This window comes from Monodelphis domestica, chromosome 2, assembly GCF_027887165.1.
Source record: "Monodelphis domestica isolate mMonDom1 chromosome 2, mMonDom1.pri, whole genome shotgun sequence".
In the NCBI taxonomy this organism is placed as follows: Eukaryota; Metazoa; Chordata; class Mammalia; order Didelphimorphia; family Didelphidae; genus Monodelphis; species Monodelphis domestica.
In genome coordinates this window covers 525190772-525215101 of record NC_077228.1, presented here as the reverse complement: position 1 = coordinate 525215101, position 24330 = coordinate 525190772, and positions in this window count along the sequence as shown.

Here is a 24330-nt window from a genome sequence, read left to right as displayed (position 1 = left end):
TCATTAACAATACAGCTACTCATGCAGGGCTATCTTTTTTAGCAATGACCCATTGATTTTTTTTTTTTAATTTTAAACATTATTTTATTTGGTCATTTCCAAACATTATTCACTGGAAACAAAGATCATTTTCTTTTCCTCCCCGCCCCTCCTCCCACCACCTTTCCTTCTCCCATAGCCGATGCACGATTCCACTGGTTATCACATGTATTCTTGACTCGAACCCATTTCCCTGTTGTTGGTATTTGCATTAGAGTGTTCATTTAGAGTCTCTACTCAGTCGTATCACCTCCACCCCTGTAGTCACGCAGTTGCTTTTCCTCCTTGGTTTTACTTGTGACAAGGAAATCACTTTAAAAGACTGATATATATTAATTTAAGGTCGCCAAGGAATTCAGCTATGTAATTCCTTAATGAAAACTCAAGTGAGCAGTCAACCTTTTATGGAGTTTAATTACAAACAGGAGGAAGAAAAATATTGAGAGAGAGAGTGAGAGAGAGAGAGAGAGAGAGAGAGAGAGAGAGAGAGAGAGAGAGAGAAGGGAATAGGGCTTAAATACCCCCTCTGTTTAGGCTGGGCCAAAAGGCCCAAGCCCTTAGATGGCTGAGGCAAAGAAAGATCAGTCCCTATCACTCACGTGACCAAAATGGAGAAAAGGTCTCAGGGGCCTCCACCTCCAGCTTCCTTCAGAGCAAGCTTCTCAGAGCACAACCTCTCAGAGCAAAAACTCTCCCACCACCTCTAGTCCTCAGACCCCGCTATCTTTAAGGAAACCATCCAAGTTCCCTCCCCTCAGTTCTCACATCTACCAATCACTGTCCATGTCTTCCCTGTGCCAATGGTGGCTCTAGCTTAACCCAGGACTGCCCAGAGGTCTGTGGCTTTGCACATGTCTGTTGAAGGTCATATTCTCAAATAATTAAATCTTGATCCCTTGCTGCAGCCCTTCCTAAATCCTGTTACTCTAAGTAGGGTAGAAATTGTATTTTCTAAGACCTGGTTCTGTCATTCCAAGTATCTCTATTGTATCAATTCTAAAATCAATCATGACTCAAAGAAATTCCTGTTCTATGCTTAAGCATAGGTCAAAGCCCTTTCCATTGTTCAGCAAAAGGTTTCTGTCCTAAAGTAATCTTAAATAGGGAGGAGAAAGAACCTCCCATGCCAATGGGGTTCACATTCCAATAGACTATCAGTAAGAAATTTTTCAAGTATGAAATTTCCCAATGGTGAAATTTCCAACATTTATAAGTCTAAGAAATTTTAAGGTTTACGTACTCCCAAAGTTTATCCTCTGCTTGTGGATAGTGTTTTTTAGATCCCTGCAGATTGTTCAGAATCACTGCATTGCCACTAATGGAGAAGTCCATCACCTTCGATTGTACCACAATGTATCAGTCTCTGTGTACAATGTTTTCCTGCTTCCTCTCCTTTCGCTCTGCATCACTTCCTGGAGGTTGTTCCAGTCTCCATGGAATTCCTCCACTTTATTATTCCTTTTAGCACAATAGTATTCCATCACCAACAGACACCACAATTTGTTCAGCCATTCCCCGATTGATGGGCATCTATAGCAATATTTTTAAGATTATCAACCATGAAAGACTTAGCTGGTCTCAGCGATACAATGATTCAAAATAATTCTAAAGGACTTTTGACAAAGAATGCTATCTGCTTTCAGAGAAAGAACTGTTGGAGTCAGAATGCAAATTAAAGCATATTATTTTCATTTTAGTTTATTTGTGTTTTTATTTTGGAGTTTGGGTTTTTTATGAGTAATATTCTTGCAGGGGTGTATGGGGTGCTCAGGGAGGGGTAATATCTCTGGTACGGAGGGCTTGTCATGCCCTTCTAGGGCAGCTCTCCAGCCACTGACCCTCACCTGACACCCAGCTCTCACTTGTGGCTCCTAGTAGCTGCTAGCATGCTGCAGCGGCCACACCCTGGGCAATGGCTTCGACAGGCCGGCTAAACCTTGTGAGGGTTGCCATCGGGTCGACGTCGACCCCTGGTGAACTAGGACTTTGCTCACCCAGCATGTGAAGACTGCTTCGGTGGAACAGAAGAAAGAAACCAATAAGAAGGTTCAACGGCTAAGATGGCGACGCAGCAAAGCACTGTGGAGTGCTTAGGGCATGTTGGAGCACAAAAGACAACACGGCCATCCAATGCAGCTGAGGAAGTCTCCAGGTGTAACGACTTTTCGTGCCACTGGACCCAGGCTTCCAACACTGAGAGAGTGGGACTGTCTCTGTGCATCGATTTTTCCACTTAAATCTTCATGCACAGGTGTCTTTGTGCACAAAATCGCACAAAGACATTCGTCATCCTCGGTTCGAGAGACAACCAACATTCTTGCAGCAATGACCAATATGGAAACAAGCTTTGCATGATAACATATGTATAACCTAATTCAAATTGCTTACCTATTCCCAGGAGGGAGGAAGGAAAAGAGGGAGGGAGACAATTTGGATCTTATAATTTCAGTAAGTATATGTTGAAAAGTTTTATTACATGTAATTGGGAAAATAAAACTTTTTTTAATTGAAAGATTATCATTGCCCCTTCAGATGGGGAATAATAGAGTAGCATTGTAGGTAGAATGATGGCCTCGAAACCATGAAGAATTGTGTTAAACTCTGATATGCTGGCTGCATGACTCTCAGCAAGTCATCTATTCTCTTAGTACTCTGAGCAACTGTCAAAAACTGTAAGTTTCAAAGAAGGTGCCAACTTGGAGTGGTAAAGGGAGTACTGCATTTGGAAGTTCCCTAGTCCAATTAAATCCAAGCCTGGTTCCTATTCTATTCAATAGTATTCCCACTAGATTGTCTTTGGGCCTGGGGGAAGAGAAAAAATTAATGTGACTGGTCAGTAGCAGTTCCTGAGTGTACTTTGTATCATATTCCCATGCTCCACAAGTGCTCCACAAATAATATCAATTATTTCTCAAATTTCTATGCTACTTTAATGTTTGCAAAGAGTTTTTTTGGAATCTCATTTGAGTCTCCTAATAAGTCTGAAAGATAGGTATCATAGGGGTCTTTTCACATGGCATAAGCTCAAGACCCTTCCAACCCTCAACTGGCGCACTCCGGACATTCTGCAATCTAAAATCTTTTTTAAGTGGGCTACTCGGAACTAAACCCAATGTGGTCTGAACCAAACCTCCATCTAGTCTAAGGCATGTGAGAAGATTTAGAAGATTGAGAATATCAGTGAAGGAAAGCCTAATCCAGAGGAAAACATAAATGCATTGAAGCACCCAGGGTAACACATAAGGGTAAGATGGCAGACTCTTAGCTTCTGTATGAGTTGTGAATCTGCTATTCTTAGCACATTCTCATTTTCATCATCATGTGCTTAATAAGGATACACAAGCCAGATTCCCAGACCTAAAGCCTAGAAAGTGAATAAGAAGGATTATAAAATCACATCAACATAATCACCTTTCGAGTCTGGGCAATTAAACATAACAGGAATAAGAGGCAACGTGGTATACTGGATAAAGGGTCCAACTTGGAGGCAGGAAGGCTTGGTTCAAGTTCTGCTTCTCTCATATATAACTCATTTAAACTCTCCGTGTGCCCAAGTAACTCTCCTAGACAATATAATTTGCAGATGAGTTCCTGATTTTTATCCATGGAGTGCGATTTAAACCAGGGCTTTCTTAACATGCCCTGCTTCATTCTTCACTCCCCCAGTCTCTCTCCCCAACACACACACATACACACACACACACACACACACACACACACACACACACAGAGTATTTGTATTTTAATTGATTTGAGTATATTGTGTCATGCCTAGGTCACTTTTGTAGATGCCCAACATGTTAAAATTCCAGCCCTGTCACTTGGTTAACTATGTAATGTTGGGCAAGTCATGACTTCTCTGTAGCCCAGTTTTCTCATCTAGATAAAGAGAGACACCATCAAAGAGACAGTTAGAAAGGAGATCCATACTGAGACAGAGAGATTAGAAAGAAGGGAGATAGAGATAGAGAAGAGAGAAAGACAGAGGCAGAAAGACAAAGAGAGAAGAGGAGAGACAGAAACAGGGAAGAAAGAAAGACAGAGACAGAGAGAAGGGAGACAGAGATAGAAAGACAAAGACAGAAAGAGACAGAGACAAAGACTAAAAAGACAGAGAAGAAAGACAGACATAGTGAGGAGAGCCAGAGAGAAGGACAACAGAAGCAGAGAAGGTGGGGACAGAGGCAGAGAAAGGAGATAGAGATAGAGGAGAGAAAGACAGAGGCAGAGAGACAAAGAGAGAAGAGGAGAGACAGAAATAAGGGAGAAAGAAAGACAGACAGAGACAGAGAGAACGGAGACAGAGACAGAAAGATGAAGACAGAAAGAGAGACAAAGACTAAAAAACAGAGAGGAAAGATGGACATAGTGAGGAGAGACAGAAAGAAGGAAAACAGAAGCAGAGAAGGTGGAGACAGAGGGAGAGAAAGGAGATAGAGATAGAGAAGAGAGAAAGACAGAGGCAGAGAGATAAGGAGAAAAGAGGAGAGACAGAGATACAGAGATAGGGGAGAAAGACAGAGAGACAGAGGCCAAGAAAAGGGAGATGGAGACAGAAAGAGAAAAGAGAGAGGAAAGACAGAGAGACAGAGACAAAGACAAAAAAGAAAGAGAAGAGAGAGAAGAAAGACAGAAGGCAGAGAAGGTAGAGACAGACAGAGAAAGGAGATAGAGACAGACTGAGACAGAGAGACAGAGAGGGAAGACAAAGACAGAGAAAGAGAGGTGGGGGGGGCGGCAGTCAGAGACAGAGACAAAAGAAAGAGGAGAGAGAGGACTGGAAGGGATGGCCTCTAAGGTACCTTCCAGTTCTAGAGTTGTTTTTTTTTTAATTCTACAAATTTTTCATAGCACATTTGGAACACTGAATACAACATTGTTTCTCCCTTAAAGTGGTTATACTTTGCTTTCTCATAACATCTTGGGCCACATGCATTCACTGGGCCAGCTTGCCAGTTACTTAGGGTACCAAGGACTGGATCCAAAGCAGATGGATGATTATGAAAAGAAAGGGAATCTTCCAGGAGAGATCAGAGCATGGGAGACTACCAGAGACAAGAGGCCCAAGTAGAGGTAGAGGTAGAGGAGTATGGAGTAGCCCCCAAAATACCCTGTACCTTTCTTCCTCATTCCCCAAAAAGAAACAAACATGAACATCATGATTTTCCCTGGGGCTTTCCAGTTCATGCTCAGTTATATTAAATGAGATAAGAGATATAAAATGTTTTGAAAGCCTGAAAGCTCAATAAAAAGTCTACCTCTAATTATCACATGCGTTTACTCTTCTGCCATCTCTAACATTCATGCTCATCTCCAGGGTTAGTATATTTTGCCAAAGCAATGCACATTCTAACTCTAGATTTAATTATGTCTCTTCCATAAGTCGAAGTTCCCCTACCATTATATATATTTTTAAAAATGTGTTACAACTAGCATGTCTGTGAACTAATTACATGAAATGATGATCCTGTGGAAGAAATGGCCCTTGCATATAGTCATCTTATTGAATATGATGATTAGCTCTCTTTTCTTCTTTCCCCCGCCCCAAACAGAACAAGCCTTGGTGTTTTATAGAATGGAGGACCACAGTGGATTAAAGCATTTCATACCCAGATGGGGACAGATTGGATACAAATGGGATCCAAATACGGCACAGAAGTCATAAACCAGAGTAACTACTCCAACTTTATGGCTCTACTAACCTCCGTGGACCCAATCAGCCAGAGAGTTATACGTCTCGGGGTTCCTCTTGGCCTATAAAAGAAGAGAGAACTATGCACAATTTCCTCCTTTCTTCGGGTTTCAAAAAAACCCAGAACAACTTGTTTCACTTTTCTGGAAACCTCATTTCTGCACAGGGTAAAAGTTCAGCCAGAGAGGTGGGTCGGTGCACACTGTACTCCCCCAGCAAGAACTCTGCTTCACCCTCCATCATGTAAGTCAAGGTCTATGTAGAGAAAATGGGCTGCTGGAAGACGGAATGCTCCATTCGCAGATGTAAGCACTCTAAGACAATGAAGTCAATGAAAGGAAACACTTGCTGGCTCTAAAACAGGGCAGCCAAAACCAATTAAGCCAGTTCCCACTACATTTATTATTGAGTTAGCAGTATAAAAAAAGAAATGAAATATTTTATGAAGTCTAATCAAGAGTCAGAAAATTTTATTGGCTTGTTCCTCAACTCACTGTTTTGTTTTTAAAGTTGAGAAAACGTTATTATTTTTAGAATGAATAATTTCAACATTTTATTGTTATTTAGCAGGAACTAGAACTGGGAGGGACCTTTGAAACCATCTAGCCAATATCAATATTTTTCCAGGAATTTCAGTGATTTGCCTGAAATCATAGTTCAAATAGCAAAAGGACCCAGCTTCCAACCCATGTCTGATGCTCACTTTCTGTGACCTTGGAAAAGTCATTTCACCACCATGGGTCTCAGATTACGCATATATTAAAAGGAGAGGGAGTTTGGACTAGGTATCTTCTCAAGACTCTTCCACCTCTAGATTCATACTGGACTCCTTGGCCACCCAGCCAGAACCAACAATGATGGATCCTCTTCAGGGCAGAAAAGCAGAAGGCATTGACCTAGGTCTTTCTGTTCTCCATATGTGAGTGCTCAGTACCTTCTTCAGAGAAGGAATTCATTTCTAATAGACTCCTGTTCATAGGCATGTCTGTTTCTGCTCCCAAGATAGAGCTGGAAAGACGTTCTATGACTTTGCTATGATGGACAGGCAGGAGCTGACTAGAGGCAGTGGAAGAATCCCCATTTGATTATTTAGGACTCCTGACCTACCTACTTCCTACTACCACAGGATATCTTCACTTTATCTTACCATCCTCTAGTACCCAATCTAATGAGACTAATTGCAAATAAGGCCAAACCTTTCACTGCTATATTTCCTCCCATTAGGATAATTGGCCACCTTCTTCTTGACCACTGAATCCTGTGAAATAATTCCATGAATCCCACTATCTGACATGTTCTGTAGAGCTTTCCTTGATTTTTTTAATGCATCATGCCTTGAACTACATAATCCTAGTCTATCTACCTAATTAAGCATTAATCCTTTTCCTGGTACATGGACCTCTAGCTATTTTTCTACACATTAGACACCTAACTAGGTATGTCATCCTGGGCTCATCACTTAATATCTCTTGGCCTCAGTTTCCTCATAGGCAAAATGAAGAGGTTTGATGGCCTCAGATCCCTTCCAATTCTCTATTTCTTCATCTGTAAAATGGGGATGATAATAGCATCTACTTTTCATCGGAAGTATCAAACATACAACCTACAGACTAGCATACCACAACATTCCCAATGCTGTCTAAATCAGATTAAAATGTAATTGGAAATATTCATCAAAATAAATAAAAATACAACAAAACATAAAAAATATTAATCTTTGGTTTTCTAAATCAATATGAGGCACAGGAATCCTTATATATGGTTTAGTAGCCTCCATTTCTATATGAGTTTGAAACCATAGCCATGCAGAGTTGTTATAAAAACCACATCGGATGGAAAAAGTTTTGTAGACAGTTTCTGGGATAGATGTCTCATATCTAAAACATATGGAGAACTTTGTCAAATTTAAAAGAATATGAGCCATTCCCAATTGATAAATGGTCCAAAGATATGAACAGACGGTTTTTGAATGAAGAAATCTAAGCTATATATAATTATATGAAAAAGGCTCTAAATTATTACTGATTAGACAAATCCAAATCAAAACAGCTCTGAGATATCATCTCACATCCATCAGATTGGCTAAAATGATAAAAGGGCAAAATGACAGATGTTGGGTGAGATGTAGAAAAATGGGGATTCTAATACATTGTTGGTGGAACTGTGAACTGATTTAACCATTTTGGAGAACAATCTGGAATTATATCCAAAAAGATATGAAAGAGTATGTACTTTTTGACCAAGAAATATCATTATTATGTTTATTCCTAAGATGATCAGGGAAAAAGGAAAAGAACTTATGTTTTAAAATATTTACAGCAGCTCTTTTTATGGTGACAATGAACTGGAAATTCAAGGGATATCCATCAATTGGGGAATGGCTAGACAAGTTGTGACATATGATTGGGTGGAATACTACTATTCTGTATGAAATAATGAGCAAATTAATTTTTTTTTTAATTTGGAAACACCCGGGCAACTAGGTAGCTCAGTGGATTGAGTACCAGGTCTAAAGACAGGAGGTCCTGGGTTCAAATTTTGACTCAGACATTTCCTAGCTATATGACTCTAGGCAAATTACTTAACACCCATTATCTAGCCCTTACCACTCTTATGCATTGGACCCAATATGCAGTATTAATTCTAAGATAAAAAATAAGGGTCTAAAAAACAAACAAAGAAAGACCTATATGAAATTATAAAGATCAAAACATGGAGAATCCAAATAACATTATATACAACAGAAATATTGTTAGAAGAATAATTTGTGTACATCCACCTCCAGGGAAGTAACTGATAAATAGAAACAAGAAAAATATAGTTCTATATATACATATTTTTTTTTGGCAGATGCTGCCTTCTCTGGTATAGGGAGGAAAGGGAGAAAGGGAGATACCTGGAAATTTTAATGTAAAAACAAATTAATTTTCAAAAAATTTAAAAAGATCAATGGAATATCATTTGTAAAATATTTTGTTAACCTTTAAGCACTATATAAATTCCATATGTCATTACTAGTAATTTTTGTAGTAGTTATATATCTATAATGCTTGAACTTCTTGACCACCCAGCCAGAGACAGAGATGATGAAATCTCTTTGGGGCTGTAAATTTTATGCCTATATAAACCTATAAATCTTTATAAATATGCCTTTATGAACATGCAGTTTTCAGCTAAAGAAATCACAGCTCTCAATAATCATATGAAAAAAGGTTCTAAATCATACTTGAATAGAGAAATGCAGATTAAAACAACTCTGAGGTATTGGCCAATATGACAGTAAAAGAAAATGATAAATGCTGGAGGGGATGTGGCAAAATTGGGACACCAATGCATGGTGAAGTCATGAACTGATTCAACCATTATGGGGGGAACAATTTGGAATTATACCCAAAAGGCTATAAAACAATGCGTATCTTTAGATCCAGTAATACCACTACTGGTTCTGTATCCCAGAGATATTTAAAAAGTGGGAAAGGACATGTTTGTACAAAACTATTTATAACTGTCCTTTTGTGGTGGTAAAGAATTAGAAAATAAAGGGAAGCTAAATTCCTTCAATTGGAGAATGGCTGAATAAATTATGGTACATGATGGTGATGGAATACTATTGTGCGATAAGGAATGATGAACAGAATGATTTCAGAAAGACATAAATGAACTGATGCAGAGTGAAATAAGCAGAACCAAGAGGATATTGTACACAGGTACAACAATATTGTGTTATGATCAACTATGATAGACTTAGCTATTATCAGCAATACAATGATCCAGGACAATTTGGAGGGATTTAAGAAAAAGAATGCTATCCATGTGCAGAGAAACAACTGTTGGAAAAGAATGCAGATGAAAGAAAGCATATGATTTTTCAAAGTTTTATAAGATTATTCACTTACAAAAATGAATAATATGGAAATGTATTTTGTATGATAATATATGTATAAGCCAGATTCAATTTCTTGTCAACTTTGGGGGTGGGGAGGGAAGAAGAGAGGGAGACAATTTGGAGCATATAACTTCAGAAAACTTATGTGGAAAATTGTTATTAAAATAAAAATAATAAAATGGTAAAATATGCCTTTATAAGCCATCTCTCAGACCCAGAGTGCTCTCCCTCCTTACCTCTATTTCTAAAGATTGCCTTTCCCCCCTAATAGTTCAATTTAATCCCTAAATCAAGTTTTTCCTTAACTACATCCCATCAGCTATTAGTTCTTTCCCTCACAAAATTCTATTATGTTTATTTTATATATAGATTCATGCATATGTATATACATGTTTTATCTTCCATTATAGAATGCAAACTCCTTGAGGACAAGACATTTTTTCATTCTTGTTTTTTTTTCTTTTTTTTTAATTCACAGGGTCTAGACAATCAAGTCTCCATATTGTAGGTGCTTAGCAATGGATGCCAAAAACTATCGGGACATGGTCAGTGACCATGGAATTCCTAATAAAGCAGTGAAGAGAATTCACACAGAATTACCATACTGGAGACTCAGGTCCTTTTCAGTTGTCTGCAACATATCAAACATCAAGTATGATTTGATGCTTTTTCTGTTCATTCATTACTCGTAACATCTCTTAAAGTCTCTTGTATACTTTTCAGCCAGAATGTTTGAGCTGAGATGCTCAGCACACAGCCAGGCTTTTTTAAAATGAGAAATCCAATCAGAGAGGCTTCCAAAAGTGCATGACAACTGTGGGCTATTACTCAAGGTGTAACTTTGCATTTTACTGCATCAGAAATGCTTTTCTCTGAATACCTTTGAAGATTGTGTTCCCAGGACACCATTGGGGACATAGAAGAGTATCAGGTCTGCCTAGAGCTGTTTTATTTGTTTTCTCACTATTGATGAAGTTTCCTTCCACACACCCATCCCAGGTGTGAATGTTGGAGGCACTGGACAGGCAAGTGTCTGCACTGCTGCAGGATGAGCGTCTAAGAGTACTCTCTCCATCTCTGAGAGCCTGTGGATGTCAGCCTGAGGACCCTTTTGAAAGTCTCACTTCTTGAAAAATCCTTTTGTGAACCCCAAGAATTCTGGCATAAACTAAACAAGAGGCAATTAGGAAAACTTCTGGGTTTCCTAGTTCCTCTTACCCACCTCCCCAGCAGACTACTGGAATCTTAGAAGAGTCTATTATAATAGAATTTTGTTATTGTCTTTGAATTCTTATTTTTTTAATTGCTCTTACAAGTTTATGGCTTTTTTGTGGTGTTTAAGATATCATTACCATTATAATTTTCAAATTATTTCGTGTTAAGATTTTGCATTTTAGAGAGCAAACTGGATGTTCTCTTTACATATGGCTTCCTTGATTTTTTTTTAAATTCAGATCCTTCTCAAACTATTTTTTCTTGTTTCATTTGAAGAGAGATCAAAAGCAAAAGTTGAGTAATTTCATCTTTTCTTCATTCTTCATTCATTTATTACCCCCACCTTCCACGAACAGTCAGATATCTTGTCTCTTCTTTTATCTTTATCCTTTCCCTAATGTTGAATGAAAATTTTCAGATTTATTGCAAACTTAATCCTCCAAAAAAAAAAAGAAACCTCACTCATACTTCAACATATGAAAAACAACAAAAAGAAGAGGAAGTGGTAAACAGTGAACTTCCATTATGCTCAGTTAGTTTTGTGTGTTATATTTTTAAAGGTTATACTACTTTTTCCACTTTTCTTTATTTCTCCTTTTGAATATAAATTTTAATTAATTTTAAAAATCATTCTTTTGTCCTTAAAACTGTTTCTTCCCTGTTTTATTCCTAGCTTTAGTGCTCTTTACCAATTCATTCTTCTCTTCTCTTTCCCTTCGGTGATTTACCTACCTTTCCTTCCATCTCCTGGATATCTCTTCTACAAGGTGATTAACACATCTCCTGCACATTCTGACAAGCATCTTTAGACAACTCTCATTTTTCTTTCTCATCACAATTGTTTCTGTTTGCATCTTTAGCACTTAGTGTAGTACCTGCCAAGCTGTGAACACTTAATAAATACTTCAATCAACTTGACTTGATTTCAGATTTCACTCTAGAGAATTTCTAGCCTGACTTAGATGGACTCTTTCTGCAGAATACTGGGCTGTGGTATCCCATCGATTGTCTCACTCCCAGACTCCCAGACTGAGACTTGGGAGAGACTTCTGTGGCCAGTTAGTCCAACTTGTATGGGTATAAGGTAATATAGAGTATTCAGGGAGGACTAGCACCTCTGGTGCAAAGGCTTGCCAATCCTTTTCAGGGCTGCTCATCCACTTTGGCATCCACTTGACATTAGCTCTCACCTGGGGCTCCAAGAGGCTTCATTATGTGCTTTGGCCATCAATAAAACCATTGAAGCAGATAACAGACCAAATCAGGTGAAGGGTAACCAGCAGGTCTCAAATCTGTTAGTGAGTTAGAGGAGATGTCTTCACCAAGCATGAGAAGACTTTCCTCAGCAGAATGGGCAGATGAGAATCATTTGTTCCAATAGCCATGAAGGTGGCTGAAGCAGGGGTTATGGAGCACTTAGAGACATTGATGACACCAAGATCATTCACTGCATTCCATGCCATCACCAGTCATCTTGCCCTCTGCCTTGCCATTGGATTTGTATGACTCTGGAAAAGAGAGCAAGGCTGATGATTTTGTGTAACTCAGCCTCATTTAAATTCAATTCGCTTGCAAGTGAAGACATGTGATGTCAGCAGTCGTCTTCAAAATGAAGGGTGGGCAATAAGACAAGCAATAATAAATCCAACCTTCTTTGTTAAGACTTTGGTAGAAGAGAAGTACTGGATGGATCCCCATTCAAAATGAACCCCCATTCACCTGAGAAGGGGACTGCATCATGGAGCCTTGCCCCCATTAGTTTGAAAATTAGTGCCATTGAAACCAGGTTCTCTCTAGGGGAGATAAAGGGATGCTTCCTCCTTTTTGCAACACTAATAGCTAGGTGTATCTATCATCACATCACTATGGCTAACAGCAGCTGCTTATGCCTTCTCCAGTATCATTCTGGCCATATCTCTTAGTAAATCACCAGATGCATCGGAAGCCTTCCTCTTTCGTAAAAATATATTTGGCAGATGGAAAAGTAGGCAATGAGAAAGGGAGAGAGGGAGGCAGTCCTGCTAGAGCACTCAGATCATACTTCTGTTTGATCTTTCACTCTCCTTACAGGAATAACTCGCCTCCCTTTCCAGTTACACATGGTCTTGATAATGTCTTTTAGAGCATTTCTAGAGCATGAGTCATCATTGGTAATACACTGCAACACACTTACACCCACCAAACATCTTTCCATTGCCCTTTGGGTCACTAGCAATATTTACTCTTCTTAGATCAGGGGCACAACAATATAAAGTAATAATGTAGTATAACGTGCAAGGAGTTCTGCACCTGGCTCACTGACCTTCTCTCCTCCCCAACTTCTGCTCTTATAAGAGGCCTCGACATTGATGATGTCATCTCCTCAAACTCCCTCACTTACCAATTCTTCAGCATCTTTAAATCTCAAGACTTACTCCTTCATTCCATATCAGGCACCTGCAGGAATGGTCACACACTGGGTTTCTCTAGCTAAAAATCATGACACCCTCCAACTATTATCTTCTATCATTCCATTTCTCCCCAAGTGATGCCACTCCTAAATCTAGTTTTCACTGATCTCCAAATCAAACTTCCATTCATGAATACCTTTTTAGGGTTTTTTCTGTCTTCCTCCAAATCTCAGCTAAAGTTCTACCTCCCACAAGAACTCTCTCTCAGCTCTCTTTAATCTTAATGACTTAACTCTGATATTAGCCCCCATTTATCCTGTTGATAGCTTCTTTGTACATAGTTGTTGGCACGTTTTCTCCCCTGTAAGAATCTGAGCTCCTCAAAAGTGAGGTTTTCTTGTTGCCTTTCTTTGTAGATCCAAGACTTAGTTAGCACAGGGTTTGGCACACAATAGGTACTTATTAAATGTTAGTTTACTGGCTGACTGACTCCTTCATTCCATCTTTGTCACACATATTCTGAGTCATTAGCCACAAGCGATTTTCAGTAGTTTGAAAGAACAGATAATTGGTGTTGGGGAAGATAGACATTTATTAGCCAAAATTCAACAAAAACTTGCACAGTAAAAGGATGAGATTTAAAAACGAAAATCTCTTCAAGGTGTCCTTGTTGACCATTAAAGCCAGGAACCAAACCAAACTCAGCTTAGAACCAGACCTTTGAATCACTCACTATATATTATAGAATTTCATTGAAAAATGATGAAGCATATTCAATCACGTTTCTTTCACCAAAATATTATTAACAACTAAATATCATTATGAAATGTTGTAATAAAATATTTTATAGAATGTTATCTTGGAATTATATAGAATATATAGTTCATTATGTATTATGTATTAGCATATTATATGATTTTGAGTGTTTATATATAAATAATACATATTGTGACAAGGAAATCACTTTTAAAAAACTGATATATATTAATTTAAGGTCGCCAAGGAATTCAGCTATGTAATTCCTTAATGAAAACTCAAGTCAGCAGTCAACCTTTTATGGAGTTTTAATTACAAACAGGAGGAAGAAAGGAATTAGAGATAGAGAGATAGAGGGAGAGAGAAAGGGGAGAGAAGGGAATAGGGCTTAAATACCCCTTCTGTTTAGGCTGGGCCAAAAGGCCCAAGCCCTTAGATAGCTGGGGCAATGAAAGGAGATCAGTCCCTATTACTCACGTGACCAAAAATGGAGAAACAGTCTCCGGGGGCCCCCACCTTCAGCTTCCTTCAGCGCAAGCTTCTCAGAGCACACCGCAACCACTCCGACAAACTCCTCAACCACCTCCTCCTCCAGTCTTCCGACCCCCCTATCCTTAAGGAAACCATCCAAGTTCCCTCCCCTCAGTCCTCACATCTACCAATCACCTGTCCATCAATTCCCTGTGCCAATGGAGGCTCTAGCTTAACCCAGGACCACCCAGAGGTCTCTGGCTTTGCACATGTCTGTTGAAGGTCATATTTTCAAATAATTAAATCTTTGATCCTTTGCTACAGCCCTTTCTAAATCCTGTTGACCTGAGTAGGGTAGAGATTGGAATAATTAAATTTTGATCTAGGCTGCAGCCCTTACTCAATCCTGTTAGGACTGAATAGGGTGGAGATTGATTCCAAGTATCTCCATTGTATCAATTCTAAAATCAATCATGACTCAAAGAAATTCCTGTTCTATGCTTAAGCATAGGTCAAAGTCCTTTCCATTGTTCAGCAAAAGGTTTCTGTCCTAAAGTAATCTTAAGAAGGGAAGAGGAGGATCCTCACATGCCAATGGGGTTCACATTCCAATAGACTATCAGTAAGAAATTTTCCAAGTATGAAATATCCCAATGGTAAAATTTCCAACATTTATAAGTCTAAGAAATTTTGAGGTTTACAATATTTATCCCGATTATATAATACTAGTACATACTAATACATACAAGCGTTAGTATATAGTTATACCATTATTAGTATAATATTTTCATATTAGCAATGCTATACTAATATATGCTAATATTATTATATAATGCTATATAATATATGCATAGGGGGCCTGGAATTGAAAAGACTATTTTCTTGAGTTCAAATCTGGCCTCAGATACTTACTAGATGTGAAATCCTAGGCAAGTCAATTCACCTTGTTGGCCTCAGTTTCCTCATCTGTAAAATAAGCTAGAGACAGAAATGGCAAACTACTTCAATGTCTTTGCAAGAAAATCCTGAGAGGAGTAATGAAGAATTAGACATGACTGAAACAAGTGAAAACAACAACAACAAAATAAATGCATAATAATGTGTTTATAATAAATATATTAATACATTGTGACTTTTAGATTTACTCTACCCTGATTAGTCTTTAGAATTTTAGCAACCAGGAATGTATACACCCCCAATTAAGGCTTAACTGTGGGGGAGAAAGGTCTATGACCCAAGTGTGCTAGCAAGTAACAAATAAGAAACAATTGACTAACCCCCTGGGCTGTTCAAAGCCAAGTTTAAGACACCTATGGTACATGTGAGACACAGGAAGTGACTTAAAGAATTGCCTTTATATTTTGTGTCACTTCCTATGAGAGGGACTTGGGACTTTGGGCGGTGGAACTTGACTTGGAGGAGCTCAGGTATGAGACCTCAGACTGCTTCCCTGAGACGATCACATGGTGAATGTTAAAGCTGATTCCCCTCTTCCTTGACCTTTCTGAAGGCACCAGCCTCCAAGGAGGCCCCTCATCTTGGAGGAGGCCTTGTGCCTGGAAGCCAAGCTACATTTAATCTTCTGTGAAGGCCCCTTGGCTGAGTCCTTTGAACTCCCCCTGGCTCAGACCAGGCTGGAGTAGATCTTCTTCCCTTTCCCCTCACTCTCTCTCTCATTCCTAATTTCTTCCTTCTATTGTAAATAAACCACCATAAAATTCTATTCTGACTTGAATATTTCACTGGGATTTAGAATTTAAATTCCTGGTGACCACTAAAAAATATGTTCAGTCTCAACTCTAAATTTTACCCTTAACAATATTATGTTTATATTTATTTTATTAGAATCATACTTGTATATAATACTTCATAAATGCTAATATTAGAATGCAATATTATATGCTATGCTAATATCAATGTATAATATATAATGTTAGCATATCATGTGTAACATATGCTAACATTAGTATATAATATTGTATATATTCAAATATTAGTATGTAATATTAAATAATGTATGTTAATATTCATGTATAGTATATACTTTGTATAATTAAAAACCTATTACCCTAAAAAAGAACTACATTTCCCGGGAGAGCACTGACTTCCTGTCATTATGTATTTCCTGTAGACAAGGGATATTACGAGGGGACATGGAGGGTCCATCCCTCTTTTGGGCCCTGTCAGGGAGCATGGCAGTGGGGAGTGGGGATTTTGAAATGGCTAATCAGCCATGGGCACATGGTCTTTATTTTGTATCCTCTTTATTCCTTGATTTCTAATGATCATTAATAAATCTCCTAAAAAATAATATTTTATTATTAAGATTTAATTTTAATTTTTGCAACTAACATAATATAGGCTGGAATTAATTTTATTATATATTTAATAACTAAATATTAATATTTAATGAGATCAAAAAGTGTTATGCCCTTCATAAATAAACTAAAGCAATTATCTGAAATTATTTTATTTCATCTTGATATCATCCTTGTATGACTTGTAATATACATATTACCATAGTAGTACCAATATGTAATTTATAAATAAAATGAGTGTCTAAAAAGTGTCCTAATAGGCATGCACTGTCAAACATAGGAGGCCACACAAAACAATGGATAGGGCATTAAGGGCATAATGGATAGGAGATAAAGACCTAGGTTCAAGTTCTCCCTCCTTATACTTATCTGTGAAAGTTGGACAAATCATATAACTTCACTGTTGTAAAGAATGAATTTCACTGGAGGGTGTCTTTTCAGTTTTATAATATTGCTTAATAAAGATAACTGTGAAAGGGAATTCTTTATTCCCTTTGTCTATTTTGAATTAATCAATCAAGAATTTAAAGTACCCCTACTTACCATTAAGTAAGAGAGTTCACAAGTCACTCACTAGCTCACATGTCCAAAGGTCACAAGCACTGCTCTCCCCCGTTCCCCACACTGGGCAGTGCTAGGCAAATTGGGAGACTGCAATTGGTTCTCATGAAGTGGGGGAGCAACAGGAAATGATGTTGAGAAAACTACTTTAAAAAGGTTAGTCTTAGCATTCTGGAGTCACTCTGAATCGTTGAGGCAAGTTGGAGGAGATCTCTTGACTTCCTTCAATTTGGAGAGGCTGGTTCCTTGGAGAAACTCTTCTCTTGGATTTCGCATTGGTGGGTAGAACTGAAGAGACACCCGTTTCCTTGGAATCATTCTGCATTGGTGGAACTCGGGCTGAAGACATCACTGGGACTTCTGGCTAAGGACTACTGGGAAATTCACATGGAGATCAGGACTTGGGGAAGCCTCTGCCAGGGGCTGAACCAGACTTCACTTAGGATTGATAGGCTAGACCAGGCTTTGTCTTCTTCCTATATTTCCCACTTTTACTATCTCTGCCTTGTTGTAAATAAAAGCTGCTAACAGTCATTTTGACATAGGGGCTAATATTTTATAAATGGAGACCAAAATCACACTTTAAAAAAATGTTTATATTTAGTAAAACCAATGTTAATTCTTAAACTACTCAGGATGTCTAAACTAGCCAGCAGATGCCCTACTTATCCAAATAGATGGTAAAATAAATGGGACTCACATAAGAGAGATGTGGGCGTGAATAACTGAGCCACCAGGCTTGGAGAGAAAAATAGGGGGGAAAGCCCCATTCCCAGTTCCTGAAAGCCATTATATACTCTTTTTGATGTAATTTACCCATCCTTCCCCAACGAATCCTAAGTGGTTTCTCACTAGTGTAAAAAATTGACTTGAATCCAGGACTGCAATCCCCAGAAGCCTTTGCTCCACTCCCCCAAAATGCTTTGTAATCTCACTGAATTCTCATGTGGGCTGATATCGAGAAGGTATTTAACCTGATTGGAAAGGCCCTTTTGGCCTCTTTTTTGTCTTTCCTGTTTCCGTTTGCAAGCAGACGCGTCTCTTTTCATAATGTAGGTGAGACTGTGTCTAGGCCTCTCTCTGGCCTAGTCACATGCTTTCTTATCTTGTATTTTCTTTAATCCTTAATCTTTAATAAACCTCATAAAAATATAATACTCCTTGCAGAAAGAAACTAATTTCTACTTGCCTCAGTTTCCTAAATTTTAATCTTTACACTAGACAAGAACACAGGACAAGAACTCGTCACTCTAACATGAGATGGAGCCCCCAACATGGTATCTGTCTAGCTGTTTGATTACTTTATCATCCAAAAGAGTTCTTATTTGCAGATAAATTTTTAACTGCCAGTTTTTACATCTATACAAGAAAGGAGGCCCCAACATAGCCTCCAAGAGAGATTGCTTGAGTTTCAACCCTAAAATCAAAAGGCTTTTTTGGATGCCAAAAGAGTGTATAATTTAATGTTAAGTTTCCACTTTGGACCTCAATTCCCCATCAGTAAAATGAAGGGCTTTGACTTTCTGGTTTCTAATGTTCCTTCCAATCCTAATTCTATGATCCCACAATCTCCAATGGCATGGAGTCTCTTTGAGGATGGCCACCACTGGGATTTTAGTATATATTCAGAGTGCCTAGTGACCCATAGCAGACATTTATGACGTGCTGATTGGACTGGATTGATTTTTCTTTATCCTCCTCAATTTACAGAGGAGAAAACTGAAGCCCAAAAAGCTGAAGTTGTCCAAAGGGCACAAAGTAAATTAATGACAGGAGCCAAGACTAAAACTCAGGGCTCCTGATTCCTTTTTTCACCACCTTCCTCCCACTGTACTATATAGACATATGGGGAAATATTCAGGCTCCCTGACCACAGATAGAAAGATGATGGGGTATGGATTCAGGACTACAAATACATTTTCAGTTGGGGCCAGGGAGTTAATTTCTTTTCCTTCATTGTAATTATTTGTCACAAAGGAAGTGAGAGGAATGACCACCTACTCAAAAATATCTTGAACTCTGAGGAGTTAATGTAGCAAAGGCTATTTTATTTCATCCTCACAAGAATGGATACTCACCAGTTGGCGTTACAACCAGCAAGGAATGGGAGCACACAGGCTCTCTTTTAATCATGTGAATCCAGCTCTCCCCTCATTCATTATTGCCCGGTTACTAAGAGTTATAGTCTAGTTACAAGGGCCAGCTGATCTTAATGCAATTTACACCCCCCCCCCCAAGAAAGAAAGAAAGAAAGAAAGAAAGAAAGAAAGAAAGAAAGAAAGAAAGAAAGAAAGAAAGAAAGAAAGAAAGAAAGAAAGAAAGAAAGAAAGAAAGAAAGAAAGAAAGAAAGAAAGAAAGAAAGAAAGAAAGAAAGAAAGAAAGAAAGAAAGAAAGAAAGAAAGAAGAAAGAAAGAAAGAAAGAAAGAAAGAAAGAAGAAAGAGAAAGGAAGGAAGGAAGGAGTGAGGGAGGGAGGAAGGAAGGAAGGAAGGAAGGAAGGAAGGAAGGAAGGAAGGAAGGAAGGAAGGAAGGAAGGAAGGAAGGAAGGAAGGAAGGAAGGAAGGAAGGAAGGAAGGAAGGAAAATCTATATAAGAGGAACTTGATTTTATGCACAAGTCCTTTTTTTATATTGAAATGTTTGTGTTTGTTGATGATGATTAAATTCATAATTGCTTTTAAATTAAAGTTTTCACAGAGTCCCAACTAGACATCTTTGTGGATGTCAGTTTTCTTATGTATAAAATGATTGGCTCCAACTAAGGTCTCTTTCAGTCCTACCATTTTCTGTGCTACTGTAAATCTATTTATTTTTTTTTTAAATTTAGAATATTTTCCTCGGTTACAAGATTCATGTCCTTTCCCTCCTGTCACCCCTCCCATAGATAATGCACAATTCCACTGGGTTTTACATGTGTCATGCTTCTATAATTCTATATCTGGAGTGATAAGTACATTCTTTGCCCATTGGCTCCATATCTACAAGGCCTGCCTAGCATCATTCTATCAACATGCCCATGTAATCAAATTCGGAATGCACCCAGCCCAATTGATGATATTTTAGAGTAGCAAATAGGCTTATCTTTGGATTATCCTGAAATGAGAGACCAATCAATACCATTAAACTTCCTTTGATCCTGCTATACATGATACCAATAGTAATGATTTATTCTGCTATTTTATATACTCCACTACATAATTGGATTGCAATTCATCACTGGTGTCATTTAAACAGAATAGTTCAAATCCTCCCCTTAGGTAGTCACTGACTTTAGACTCTTAGAATTAAAGGAGATGCTTTGAGATTGAATCTGGTACAATGAGTTCAGAAAGATGTATGGCATGAGATTATAGTCCTCAAAATTACTTGTAGCTTTATTGGAACACTATGAAAACAAGTGATAAAGGCCTTGTAATAAAAGCCATCACTATCGAAACAACAGGACAAGGTTGCCCAGGAGAAAAGAAGTTAGAACTGTGTTAATTATATTTACTATTTAGGGGGGCAGAGAGGTTTTTAGAAAAGTCTGAGTGTTTGTGAATTTCAAAACTACTCCACCCTGTTCAGACCATTCTTTGGAGGATGGGATTTAGCTATTTCCTGACCAATGACAATGGAGATACTTGGAGTAACAGAGTCAGGTCTTGGAAACTGCAATCTCAAAGAGCTGCAGCAAAAACTCAAGATTTAATTATTTGAGAATATGGCCCTCAACAGACATATGCAAAAAAGGACAGACTTCTGGGCGGTCCTAGGTCAAGCTAGAGCCACCATTGGCACTTGTGAGGCACAGGAAGTGAGGTAGGGAACAGCCTCTGGAATTCGCTCACTTCCTGTAGACTGGGCAAGACCCCAGTTCCTGCTAGGAGCTGGAGCAGGGAAGAGGTCCACAGACAGCTTCTTTCAGATCGGTCACGTGAGTCAAGGACTGATTCCCTTCTTTACCTTGGCCTTCCAGGCCTAAAACTCCCTCTGGCTCTACAAGAAGGTTGAGTTAACCTCTTTCCCTTTCCTCCTCTCCCCTTCTCTCCCTCTCCCTTTTCTTACTCCCGTTGTGACTAAACCACCATAAACTCTATTCTGACTTGAGTGTTTCATTTAGGGAATTACATAGCTGAATTCCATGGTGACCATAAATTAATATTTTAACAATCTTTAAAGGTGATTTTCACCATAACAGTTTTAGTTCTTTCCACAGCTACCACCATGAAATAATTTCAACTTTCTTTCTCACCCCTCTTCCTCTTCTCTCTTATACCTTTGTGCCTCCCTCTTTGCTCCTCCTTCTCCTTCTTCATTATCCCTTTTATCTGTATTGTAAAAATGGAGACTTGAATCCAGGACTTCAATCCCCAGAAGTCCTTGCTCCACTTCCCCAGAATGCCTTGTAACCTCACCTGGGCTAAGAGCGAGATGGGGTATTTAACATGGTTGTAAAAAGGCTCTGCCCTTTTTCCTACTTCCACTTGGGAGCAGATGGGGCTCTCCACCTAGCAGGCAAGATGTGAGTGGTCCTGAATAGGCTCTCTGGCCCTAGACATGTTCCTCTCTTACTTGTATTTTCTTTATTTCTTAATCTTCAATAAACCTCTAAAAATATAATACTCCTTGCAGAGAGAAACTAATTTCTACCTGCCTCAGTTTCCCTAAATTTTAACTCTTACAGTATTTCTCTCCCCCACCCTTTTCTATACATTTCATGCACTTGGAATAGAAAAGAATTAAAAAGGGGAAATTCTAGACATTAGAGATAAAATTACAAAGGAAATTCTATTGGTTTTAATACATATTTTCATAAAAGATCTTACTCTATCAATCAGTAATCTCTCTTCCTTTGAGGTATAAATTCATATCACTCAATCATAATCCTGGTGCTGATTGTCCACAGATCCCCCAAGTCACTCTCCTTCCTTCCTTAATGAGTTTTGACCCTTGGCTCACAATTTTTCTCTCCCCAACTCCCTCCCGTAAAATAGAGAACTTCAGCACCAATAATGATTCACCTTCAAATGCCCTAACCACTCAATTTCTCAACCTGCTCACTTCCCATGAGCAACTTCTCCACCCAACCTCAGCCACACACAAAGATGATTACAGTGATCCCTCACCTATATAAAGGCTTTATAAACCCTTCCCACTCTCCTATAGATATAATCAGAGTTACTCAATATCTTGGGGCCTTAAAACCAGGGGCTTTGACTTTGTCCTCCATAATAAAAGTATAAGATGGCATCCATTTCCAAAGTAAGCCTGTCTCATCCATGTTAAAAACTTGTTCAGGCTTATAGCCCCCCTCCTCGATGATAGATTTGAACATGTTGTTCACATACTTCTCAGCTCTGGCTTTATTCACAGCTTCTCCATGCAGAGTGCCAAGGAGCCATTGGCTCCCGGCATCAAGTCATGATGTTTTGACACGGTCACTCGTGGAAACCAGGAGGTCACAAAGTGGCTGCTTGGCAGCAGAGGAACATTTTGAGTCCAAACTGTCTCTGAAATTTGCCAAACCAGCCTTCACTAGCACTGAAGAGGGTTGGTCTGGTTGGAGAAGCACTCCATAATCCTGCTTATGCCACATCTTCATCTTCCTTACTGTCATGAACATCCATGCTTTCCACAAAACTAATAACGTCTCTTGGCCTTTGTCCAGTTGGTGTTGGTATCCAGCGAGATATTCTTCTTCCAGTAGTCATTTATCCACAGGGCCAATGCAGACTCCATCTTCACAATGGACATATTGCATGAAGTAACCACCTTCTTTACAGTGCTGTTAAAAGCCATTGTTGCCATAGACATGATATTCTTCTCATCTTTCTTTATGTAGCAAACAGTAGCTTAATTTATACCATAATGGTGGCCTACAGCCTCATAGCATTTGCCTTCCCTTAACATGTAGGGAAGTTCCACCTTTTCTTTTATGCTTAGCATCTTTCTCTGGTGCTTGGATTTACCACCAGAAGCCTTAGAAGACACAGAGCATTTGGGTGGCATAGGGCTTGAAATAAATCCAAACTTTTACAGAATGAAATCTTCACAAAAACCCAATACCACAGACCAATGCTACACATAGCAATCAGATGTTGATGTGAAGTGACCAAAGAGAGATGCTGAATGTATGGCACAGTGTGGAAGAGCAAACACATCAATGCTACCATCACTGAGCCAATCAGCACCCAGTATGCAGAACACAGAACTGTGGTTGGTCTCCTTTCATTCCATCAGCTAATAGTGTGCCATGTACAATCTCACATTGGCAAACTGGAGTAAGAGGTAGTGGCATACTGCATTTCCGTTGCTTACAGTACAGTATTCATCCACAAAATCCTAAGATATAGGGAAAACTTTGCTATAAAGAATTAGATTTTTAAAAAACCCATAATACAGTGTGTGGACCACGATATAGCAAAGGAATACTGTATGCCTTTGATCTTTATATCACCAACAAATAAACGCTTTCTATGTTCAAGAATTTTGTAATCTCCTTATCCAACTATTATCCAACTATTATTTATTGGCTTGTCACCTCTCCCTCTCCTTTCCCTTTCAAAACCCTACTCTTCTACTTCATCACAACCTCCAATCATTTAGGCCCTCTATTCCTTCCCAGGTGATCTCCTTGAACTAGCCATTCTCTTATCTTCTTCACCCCTTGGTGAATCAATTCCAATCTACTCTGTCTTCCTCTCTTGAACCCCTAGCCCCTGTAATATTTTACCAATTATGTCCAACCAAGCCTCAGCCTTAGATCATGCCTACTATTTTCTACCTTAGCTCCTACACACAAACTGTAGAATGAAGGTGGAGAAAATCAAGTGACCATTCTGACTGGGTCCAAACACATTTGTGCTACATAATGACAAATAGACCCTCATTGCTTCTAGGCAATCTTACCATATTTTTCTCATTAACTCACTGTCCCACTCTCCACAGAAGCTCTGCTAAATCTTTTCATAATTTCACCAACTCCCCATGGTTCCCCATCCCCTTCTCTTTCTTCATATTTTA